Genomic DNA, 11709 nt, shown 5'->3' with positions numbered 1-11709 from the left:
AGTAAAATAACTTACCTTGTTCGACATTATAAAATTATTGATGTAAAAATAGTATCACAAACTGATCTCGTTATACACCTGCCTCTGGTTGGTTAAGCTCCATAAGTCCTCATTTCTGATAGAATTTGGCCAGAATATTCCTACAATTTTCAGCAGAGAGCGGTTTATAAAAACTTGAAGTTTGTTAATTAATGGCGATGTAATTTCCAGCTCTCTGCACCATACAGCAATACTGATTTGATATAGGTATTGTTCCAATGATAAAGGGAGCGATATTGTTGGTACAAACTCTCATCGATTTATTTTTTTTTAATATTGATCTTAAGACCTGCAATTAGAGCTTCATTTGTCAAGTTAAATAGTTTTATTGCCATATCCGCATGACTATGAGAAAGGAGACAGATGTCATCTGCATAGCTTAGATCTTCTAACATGCTAAAGGGAGTCCACTATATTCATGCTAAAATAACTCGCAAAAGAAAATCCCTGATCTTGAAATGTATAAAGCTAATCATACATAAACTAACCCCCTACAGGTGCCTTTTTTTCGATGAAGAACAACAAAAAACCTCTAAACTGGGGAGTTATAGAGGATAATCTGCACGAAGACATCGAGTTTCAAGCTCCCGAAATAATATCAGTATCTGAAAATGAGATCTTCGATGCCACAGTGGCACTATGTGAATTTATTAATAACGATCAGCGATTAGTTGCAGTATTTGGACCTAGAAGCCACATCCTGTCCACAGCATTAGAATCCACATGTGCCTATTTGGGTGTTCCATATTTCATTACAAGTTGGATGCCAAAGACTAACCTTCCATTCGACAATGTATTTAATCTGTATCCAGACACTGATTTGTTAATTCAGGTATGACAAAAATTAAATAAACTCCTGAATTTATTATTATTAACTATAATTTAACTGGGGTTTGTAGGGCTATGCAAAGATTGTGGAAAGTTTTGACTGGCATTCAATAGCTGTTCTCTACGAAGATGACGATGGTCTTGTAAGACTTCAAGATGTATTAAAGTTACAAAAATTTCATAAGGAGGAAATGAATAACGAAATATTTATGCAAAAGTTGAGCTCTGATTGGGATAATAGGTACTAGTTTGATACTTATAGAAAAGATGTCATTTGTAGTAGGAAAGAACTGGTTTACAAACATTTTTTTTCATTGAGTGAAAAAGTCTGCATTATATGAGATTTTTTAGATTTATAGTCCTTTTTGAAAATGGGCTTTGCTGTTTTTGTTGGTCAGTTTTTTCTATGAATTATATTCAAAATGACAGAAATAAACTCTCGGGTAATTGTTAAGTTTGAAATTTAAAGTAAATTAAGGGCGCTATAAAAACAAACCTCCCTAACTCGTTATAATTTTGAACATTAATTTAGAATAAACTATAGAATAATTTCTAATATATATTATGATATATCTGCTGTATATTTTAGATCAATATTAAAGTTAATTAGGAACTCTCCGTTCAATAGAATTATTATAGATTGTAAACGAAGTCGAATAATCGATATACTACAGCAGGCACAGGAAGTAAAGCTACTTTCTGATTTCTCTACCAGCATATTCCTAACATCATTGGTATGACAACGCAATAATTGTGTTTCACGATATTAGAAAATATGCTCTGTTTTTTAGGATGCTCACACGCTAGATTACTCGTCACTAAATATTTTAGCGAACATCACTACTGTGAGGCTCTTCGACCCTATGAAACCAAATTTTCAAAGGATTATAGAAGAAGACTTTCCTGATATGAACCCTGCGAAAATCTCAGTTGAAACTGCTTTACTCTACGATGCAATGACTCTTATTACCGAAGCTGTAAATCATCTAAAAACAAAAGATGTGGATATATCGTCTAGATATTTATATTGTCTCTCACCTAGTATTTATTCCGATGATATAGAACTAATACCAACTATACAAGAGGTAATACATTTATTAGCAATAGTTATGTTATATCTTTTCTGATTTATTTGGTCTATCGTCTTGACTCTCTAGTATATAATTTGTTTACATTGAATTTTAGTAAAATCCTATTATCTTCTTTAATAAAAGGATTGAAGTAATATAAATATCTAAAAAATATTTAGTTTTTCATAAGATGGTTTAAGCTCGTGATACTGGCAGTGATACGGTCCAAATTTTCAAAAGGAAAAATTATGCCTAAATCAAGTGTTTTAAATATATATAGAATAAATATTAACAGACTAACGTATACAGGGTGCCTAAGAAATAAGTGCAGAAATTTTAACTGGTAGTATATTTCAACCCCAGAAACACGTCTATGAGTTTTTTCTAAGAAAAATTGTTAAGAACTTTAAATTTTTCTTGATATTTTCGGTGAAATTTTCAAAAACTTTTGGTGCCACTATTCATCTATTAGTCTGAGATTTCTTACGGTGTATCCGTATCTTGCAGTGTTGCCTTTTATATATTTCTGCATTTATAAATTTACAGCAATTTTAAATTTCTACACAAAAAATTAGGAATGTAAATTTTAATATTTTATCTAAATTCACTAATTTTTATTCAAATTATGATTGATATTTACTCAAATTAATCTAATATTTTTAGATACCTATTGATTACAGAGCAAAATATAATACTAATAACAATTATGCTATAATATTCTTTAAGTTAGACAACTGTCTCGACAAGCGTGTTTTGATTGTTTTGGATAAAACCGTTTAGTTTATTTCCTTTCGTGTTTATGTTTTATTTTTACGAATTTGATTGCTTCGAATGTCTTGAATTTAAAACTTGTTGTAACTACGGCAACGTTGTTTACGAGTAATATCGTCGCATAACGCAAGATCGCCACAGCTAGCGGCTGCGCCTTTTAAAAACTAGTTAGCAAGATGGTAAGTGGCACTCTGGGCGGACGGTTGGGTTTTCGATGTAGCCATTGAATAATGAATATATCGCAATACATCGGAAATACATAAAAAAATATAGCAAAAAAGCAAAATATGTATTTAAAATTGTTCAGTGAAACATATTGTATTTTCTTAGATTAAAAGTAGTCCGTAAAGTGGCGATAAGAGGCAATAATACTCAATATATATTTATTCAGAAAGGCATTCAAAGTTGTGGGTGCTTTTCAAGATGTTTTGTAAATCAATGGTTCAAATTATGATGAAACCTATATCAAAATAATGTGTTAGACTTTGGGACTGATATTTTAGCAGTTATAATAGCATATACAAGTAAAGCAGCACAGTGAAGTGTAATTCAGATAACTGGTGTATCGAAAAAGAGAACTGTCTCTGTAACTCTTAATTACTAAATCTGTCATTAAACTGCCATTACTAAATCTGTAATTAAATATATTTTTTTAATGTTGTTGGTAAGTTTTATCTCTTACTTTATTTTGTGTTATAATAATACCATCTTAAAAATGTAATTCATTTCTGCAATCTCTGCTAAACTCCTCAGGTGGTTTGATTTTCTCATTTTTTTAAGCATATACTTTCTTGACTATGCGGTAACACGGCAACACAGGGCGTCGAATTATCTGAGATCCGGACACCGATCCGGGTAATTGGATGGTGTTGGCGATATTTGCCGGCGGTTCTCAAAATGTTGCCATAATTTTTTTGAATTCTCAAAGTTAAATAACTCGGCTATTTTCAGTTTATTTTAAAAATAATAAAGAGAGAAATTATATTTAAAGTAGGTATGTTTCTTTTTCTTCTTAAAATATCGGCACTTTTATCTGGGACACCGAGTTTAGCCATCACACATCTTTGGAGTAGAAAGCTATTTCTTGCTTCTACAGTGGTCGGTATACCAGGGACTATAGGTTACCACCACTACGTTTCAACAACCTATTATTAAACAATTCTAACCGACGACGGCCTAATAACCCGAAAAACCAAAATTCTTCAAACAATAGCCGCGAAAGCCTAAACTACTACAACCTATTATTAGTCTAGGAGTGTGACAAAGTACCCTATTACATTCCCAAAAGCCTTTTAGAAATTAAGACGATAGCTGCACCTCTTACAGCGTACCTAATACGAGAATTAAAAGTCAATTTATTTTTGCATAATTCAGACATGTCAATTCAGTCATATTTTAGATTCAATTAATGGATACACTTACTGGACCAATATCACTTAAAAATGGAAAACGAGAAAAATTTACTCTAGATGTCATTGAAATTAATAAACCTGACAAACCTATCGGCATTTGGGATTCAGAATATCCAGAAAAAATGCATTTAACGAGAAATGCCACGGAGCGAGAAGCCGAATTACGAAGAAGGATGGAAAATTACAATTTTATTGTCACATCAAGGTAATCATCAACAGATCATGGATAGAAGAAACTATATAATCTATAAGAAAACTTATAGAAATTAATTAAACTCTTTGTAGAATAGGAAGGCCTTATCTGTATAAGCGAGAGGACCCTGATGCTTATGGAAATGCTAGATACTATGGATACTCTGTTGATTTGATAACAGAAATTGCCAAAATAATTAATATCACCTTTGAGTTTCGCATTACAGAAGATAATTCTTATGTTAACTTGGTAAATGACTTAATTGAAAGGGTAAGTTTGTATAACTTAAGAGTGTTAAGTGAGTTAGTAAGTTATCGCTTAACTTAAACATAGAGAGCAGATTTAGGAATATGCGATTTTACCATCACACCTCAAAGACGAGCCGTTATTGACTTTAGTATGCCATTTATGACCTTAGGTATAGGTATATTACATAAAGAAAGTTCATCGGGAGAAGTCGATAATATGTATGCATTTATGAGACCTATATCATGGACGGTGTGGTTTTATATCTGGACGTTAAATCTCTTAATATCAATAGCCATGTTTTTTGTAGCAAGGTAAATATTATATTTATGCTATATTTGAATTGATATAATTTAGGTTAATTCTAGATTAGCTCCTCGTGAATGGGAAAATCCAAAACCATGGGATGAGGAATCGAGAGAACTGGAAAATATTTGGACAATTAAGAATTTTCTATGGTTAACTCTGGGGTCTATTACTACACAAGGATGTGACATTTTACCAAAGTAAAAAGTCATTTAAACTCTCATTTAATTTGCGCAAATTGGTTTGCACAAACCAATGTGCACTAATATTAAACTATCTTATAAAACTCACCTGACAATTATACCGGGTGCGTTTCAAAAGTGGCTCACCCCCTATAACTTTTTTATTCTTTCAGATAAAATAACGAGATTTGGTAAGTTAGTATATGACATAAATTGGGATTGATTGAGGTATTCAATTGTTTTCGGTCACTTCTGGTTTCACCGGGAATGACTACAACTTTCGATTTTTAAATGGCACCCTCGTTTTATTTGATAGAAAATGACACTCTGAATCGAATGACATATCATATGTCAATTTTTGACATAGTCACTCAAAAACAAATTCTATTTTAAATTTCAATCCAGAGTGCCATGGCTGTGTTAAAAACACTAATTTTCAATCAAGGAGCCTTGGAAAAATAGATTTGATTGTTCAATGTTTTTAGTGTATTTTCCTGGCCGTTAAAAGATGCCCAAATCGTATTTTTAATCATATCTCAATTTTTTCAAATGGAACGAGGGTGGCTCATTAGCATATCACTTGTTTATTTATTTTGCTACATTATTACTACCGTCTAAATGTTTGGTTTTCTTCTATAAGTAGATATCTACCAGTAATACAATAATTAACAAGTCAATCACTGTAGTTTTTGCGAACAAATTTGTTGCTTTAGTTGCAAAAATTAGTAGTTTTATGGGTTTCACATACATGGCAGGCATCAACTCGTTTTTTGTTGTCTCTAACTGGTAGATTTACCTCTGGAGAATCTGAAGAAATCTCTGGAAAGAGTTTGTATACTGGCTCTTTCCGTCGTTACTACAAAATGTGTGTGTTATAAACATATATTTAACAGATTATTATAAACGTAACCGAAATAATTAATTAACAATTTAAAATTACACCAAATAAAACAAAAATAATTAAAAAGTATGATAACTATTTCACTTACATAACAGGCCGCGTGGCGGCACGGAGTACCGCAACTTCTGTATTTGCAAGATTTACGACAAAATTTCTACTAAACCAGAATCGCTGTATACGCAACTATTACAACCCAGGGTGTCAAATATCCCTAAATAAGAATAATTATTTTTATTTAGGGATATGTGGTACCATTAATTATAATTTATGATACCACCGCCCTACGTCCAATGGATATTTTGTATTAACGAAATTAGTAAAATTGCGATAAAAAATTCCGGACGCGTCCGCTTGAAGGTAAAATTAGAATTGCCCTGTTGTATAAATTAATATTTTTTTTTTAGTTTTACTTACTGTCTATTTACACTTTAATTACTAATAATTTATATTCATTTGTGGAGATTCTGTATTTTCAAACAAAATTTCAAAAGTGACTTCCATGCTTGATTGAATCATTACTATGCAAAAAATAAATATCAGTCAGAAATAGGCGCCCCAAAAAAACCGCGGTATTTAATATATCGACAGGACTATAACGATTTCTCGTTACTTGTTGACTTTATGATTTATTGGTGCAGTTTGATTTGTGCAAACCAGGTTGCGCAAATTAACTGAGAGTCTAAACGGCCCTTAAAGAAGATCATGTTATAAATCCTTCTTATTTTTAATCCATTCCAGATCTACACCAACCAGGACAATTGCAGGGTTCTGGTGGTTCTTTTCTTTGATAATTACCAGTTCATATACTGCGAACTTAGCAGCTTTCTTAACAATGGGAAAAATCGATGTAACAGTTGACAGTGTCGAAGAACTAGCTGCACAATCAAAATAAAATATGGTATAAAATTTAAATTTAACTGTTTTAAGAATGATTTTTTTATTTACCATAATCTAGAATGTTGGAAAAGGGTTCCACAGAAACGTTTTTTGCCAATTCTAATAATTCGCTCTATCAAAAAAATGTGGAACACAATAAAGCATGACAAATCTGTTTTCGAAAAAAATAACGATAACGGAGTGGAAAGAGTGCTTTCTACGAAAAATGCTCTTTACGCCTTTTTTATGGAGTCTACTGGAATAGAGTTTGAAATGGAACGCAGATGTGAGTTGAGAAGAATAGGAAATTTATTGGATTCCAAATCGTATGGTATTGGAATGCCATTAAGTATATTTTAAAAATAGAGTAAATTCTATAATTTTAAGATTATAATTCTAGATGCAGACTACCGCCATTCTATTAACTCAGCCATTTTACAATTACAGGAAACCGGAAAGCTTATGGATCTGAAGGAAAAATGGTGGAAAAGAGAACGGGAAGGGGAACCTTGCAATAGGGTAAGATAAAAATGTATTCATTCATTGCCATTACCCGCTGACGAGTATTTGACACGTCCGATACGTGATGTTATCTCTCTTTCATACTCCGAACATTCAAAAATCTCATTATTTTGTTACATCTTTACTCTTTTGGTTGCCGTTGTTAACTGAGTTTATAATTCTTCCCCATTGCGTTCTGTTGTGCGCTGATTCCTCCCACTGATTCTATATGCTATCCTCTTTAAGTTGTTATGGAAAATATCCTTGTATCTCTTGGGTTGTCCACCCTGTTTTCTCTTACCGTCTACAAGCCTAAAGAAGAGATTTCGGTAGGCGGTTTTCTTGCATCCTGCATACGTAACCAGCCCATATTAAGCGGGATTAAGTAATTATGATTTCAGAGCTTTCGCAACTAGATTTTTCAAGTATCGATACGTTTGAGACATGGTGATACCATTTGATTCTTAACAGTTGTCTAAGGTGGCTATGTTAAAACTTGTTTAATGCGTTGAGACGGCGCCGGCGCGGCGCGGCGCGGCGGTATGGCACCCAGGTTTCGCTTCCATATAACATGGTAGAGATTATTATTGATCGGTACACTGCAAGTTTCCTTTTTTGTACTCGAGTAATGATTGTAGAAAACCCTGTCTTTTAATTTACAGAATTCTCTTGAGGCGCTGCTAATTCTGTGCCGAATTTCAGAATCGATATTGGCATTTTCCGAAATCAAACTGCCGAGTTAATTGAATTCCGCCACATATTATAATAGTTATTCTCCAATTTTAGAGCATTGTTCTGATTTTCTGGATAATTTTAGTTTTACTGATATTTAGCTTAAGACGAAGCCTCCGTGGAAACAACGGTTCCGCGGTTGGTGCGAAAGCCCGTTTGCGATTCTGGGAGAATTTTTTCTATATGTGGGTGCAGACGGTTTGCCATAATTTTTGCAGAATTTTTCCTCCGATAGCCAATAATGAAAGTCGCTTTCCATATGACATCGAAGAGAGCCTTAAAGTGACTAATAAGTTCTTTACTTGATCAAATATTTGATAAAAGATTGAAGTTAAAAATAAAATCAATTATGTGTAATTAAAATTTAAACTTTTTATTGTTTGTAGAGTTCCGACGAAAAAATCAGATTCATTGGCTTTATCAAACGTAGGAGGTATTTCTTTTATTGTTTTAGGGCCTTGGGATAGCAATTGCTTGTACTATTGCCATCTTTGAATTCTTTTGGGAAGTTAGACGAGTAGCAGTTGAAGAACACGTAAGAAATGCAATACTATCTAATTTAAATATTAATTTATTCTATTTGTAGATTTCTTTCATGGAAGCACTTAAATGCGAAGCAAAATTTGCTTGCAAAATTTTATTAAGAAGAAACGAGCTAAGCCTGTTCCATCTGAATCATCGTCTTCCAATTTGAAGACAAGGACAAAATAACTTTAGCTAGAGTCTTTTTGCAAAATCTGTGTCCTTATTAAACATTGCCAATGAATCAAATGACAATGATCTGAGAAATCGAAATACGATGAGAGGAATTCAATTCAATAAAAGCGGCAGTGAAAAAACTAAATTTATTTTGTGATACTAAATTATAAGTTTTAATTTATAACTAATTTGTTTAAATAAAGTTAATAATATAACATTTGCATTATTCTAACATTATTAAACTAATGGACAGTTTTATATATACAAACAATATGTCCCCAGATCGTCAATATGGTTTATTCTGTTTTTAAATTTCCTTAGCGTTTCAGAAAAAAAGATACAAGATATGAGAATATGTTTGAATTTTTATTATGCGAAAGAATCAGAATGCATCTCTATGATAAAATCAGTTCAAATTCATATTTACTAAGTATTAATTTTGGTAATGTGTTTAGTGCAACGACCATTCAACTTCATAAGACTTTTTGGCATATTATTTGCGTAAGTCTATTTGTAATAAACATTCATTATGAGCTGATACTTTGATTTTAGAGTTGTAATTTTGTATTAGTTTTATGTATAATAACGTACCAACAATAATATGTTAACAGACGCAGCTTTTTCCACCTACCAAAAAATTCTTTAGCTATTTTTGAAGGATACCTATTTAGGGAACATCTCTTAGGGTGACACATAGTGGAGTAATTCACCTCGCCGTGCTCATCGCCGTTCACCTCGCCGTGCGTAGCGCGTCGGTACTGATACAATCTGGAAAAATTGTATCTTCTTCTTTCTTTCAATAGGGTTATCCCGGTATAAAACAACTATTTAAGCCTCTTGTGAATCGGATGCCCAACTTTCGTCCCATCTTTTGGGTAGCCTGCCAGATGGTCTGGGTGTTTTAGGTATTTGTGTTTGCCCCATTTTGCTATCCTGTCGTGGTCCATTCTTTCAACATGGTCTTCCCAATATGCCTTCTTGATTTTCCCCACCCCACTATGTCTTGCACTCCCAGTTCCTCTCTGATGTCGTGTTTTCGCATCTCTTAGATCTTCTCTTCGCATCTCCTAAAGTATTATTCTTAATACTTTCATTTCTGTTATTTTGAGTATTGTCTTTGTTATTGATGTTTTGGCTGAAGTCTTTATAGCATAGGTAAGAACTGGTCTAACACAAGTCTTGTACATATATGCAAACTTTACTTTCTCTTGACTTAATTTTATTTCTCCATATGTCTTAAGTAGCCAGATATTCATGCCGCTTTGTTTGCTTGGACACTTGCTTCGTCTGAGTGATTTCTGTTACTAGAGACGTTCACGCCCAAGTAATTAAATTGGGACACTTGGTTAGTTGTTTGGTTGTTAGGAGCGTCATTTTGGAACGACTCTATTGATGCGCGAGTCTCTAAATTTAAATTTTTGTCGTGAAATGCACATCCGATTGTGCGAATGAAAACATACCTTGAAAACTGTTCTCAGAAAAGCATAAGTAACGTTCACCGACCAACATATTCTCGAAAATGTATGGTTCAGGAAAAGTTGAACCAATAATCCCTCACGCTTTTCTTCATTTGATAAATTCATATTTTTGTTTGGATGTGACAGTTTGGCATCTCTGAGAGCAATGCTGATTGAATTTGTTTCCATGGTTAACTAAGTGGAATTGTTTAAACTAGATAAGAATTGGCTATAACTCAGTAATTTTTCGAAAAAAATATATTACGGCTTATACCGCTAGAAAGATTAAAAAATAACGGTTGAAAAGATTAAGTCATGGCCAACTATGTGTTCCATTTTAAAAAACATATGTTTGTGGTAGGTTAGGTTAGATTGCAGTCGGTTATGTCAAAAATGACAGGTTTAGAAAAAAAATGGAAATAACGATTTCATTAAGGATGTGATTATCTACAACTTTTATCTGAAAACTTTTTATCTAAAATAGATAATAATGAAATTAGGGAGTAATTTTAAAATAGCCCAAATTTGTTTTCTTACAAATATCTAGTAATCCATAAACTTTTTCAAAAATCCGAAAAGTGCATATCTTTGTCCTCACAAAACTGCAATTCCGTTTGACAAAACCTCTAGCTCCAGTAGTTTCCAGATACCCAGAAAACATCGTAAAAAACTCACCCTGTATATATCTTTAATAATTTAATTGTTAAGAAAATAATAATTTTTTCATTTAACTTATTTTAGAAAAAATGTAACTGATATATTTATTTGTATAATATGATAAATTTAACTTTGGTATTATGAAGGTTAATTTATTTCGACTATTGAAACAATGAAGTCTACTGTAAGCACATTGCAAGTGCCAACAAATGGGATACGGTAAAGAGACCGGAAAATGGATATTTATTAAAACTATTAGGGTTATTTCTGTAACACGCGATACATTTTTGATTACATGTGGGAATTATAATAATTTAATAAGAAGATATATTTAAAATAAACCAAGTTATTGTATAGAGGAAATTATAAAATAGGTGTTGAAATATTTATTGTACGCATCGTAGGGCCCTCAAAAGTTACAGACGCTTTAGCTATAATTAAAAGTCAAACTCATTAGCCGCTTAACTGTCTGGGGTTATTTTTATAGTCGATAAAATAATTATTGGCCATGCACCAGGATTTAGGGACCTCAAAATATTTTCTGTTTTTACTAAGTTGAAGTCTAGTAAAATACGATAGCCACTTAAACAGGAAAGATGCGATTGTGATCGATTCGAAAAAAGTTAAGCGCGGAGTTAACGATGTATCGTTTGATATTTTGGTCGATTTATTTTTGCAGCGCGTATTGTAGTAACGTAATCAACGTGGGTGAGTAAACACGTTTGTTTCATTATACAGGAAGCAGAAAAGCTTGAAACGGTTAAATATTTTAGGGATTATTTTTGATAAAGATCAGGCGCACGATGATCCCAACTGGGAGCAATACGTACCAAGGGCAG

At 32.7% G+C, this 11709-nt stretch overlaps 1 pseudogene; it reads left to right on the top strand.

Moving 5' to 3' along the window:
- Positions 1-557: 557 nt before the first annotated feature.
- The window catches only part of LOC115887957, a 22134-nt pseudogene continuing 10982 nt past the window's right edge, over positions 558-11709 (top strand).

This window comes from Sitophilus oryzae, unplaced genomic scaffold (assembly GCF_002938485.1).
Source record: "Sitophilus oryzae breed Bouriz unplaced genomic scaffold, Soryzae_2.0 scaffold_1166_pilon_pilon, whole genome shotgun sequence".
In the NCBI taxonomy this organism is placed as follows: Eukaryota; Metazoa; Arthropoda; class Insecta; order Coleoptera; family Curculionidae; genus Sitophilus; species Sitophilus oryzae.
This window is presented reverse-complemented; position numbering and strand designations above follow the sequence as displayed.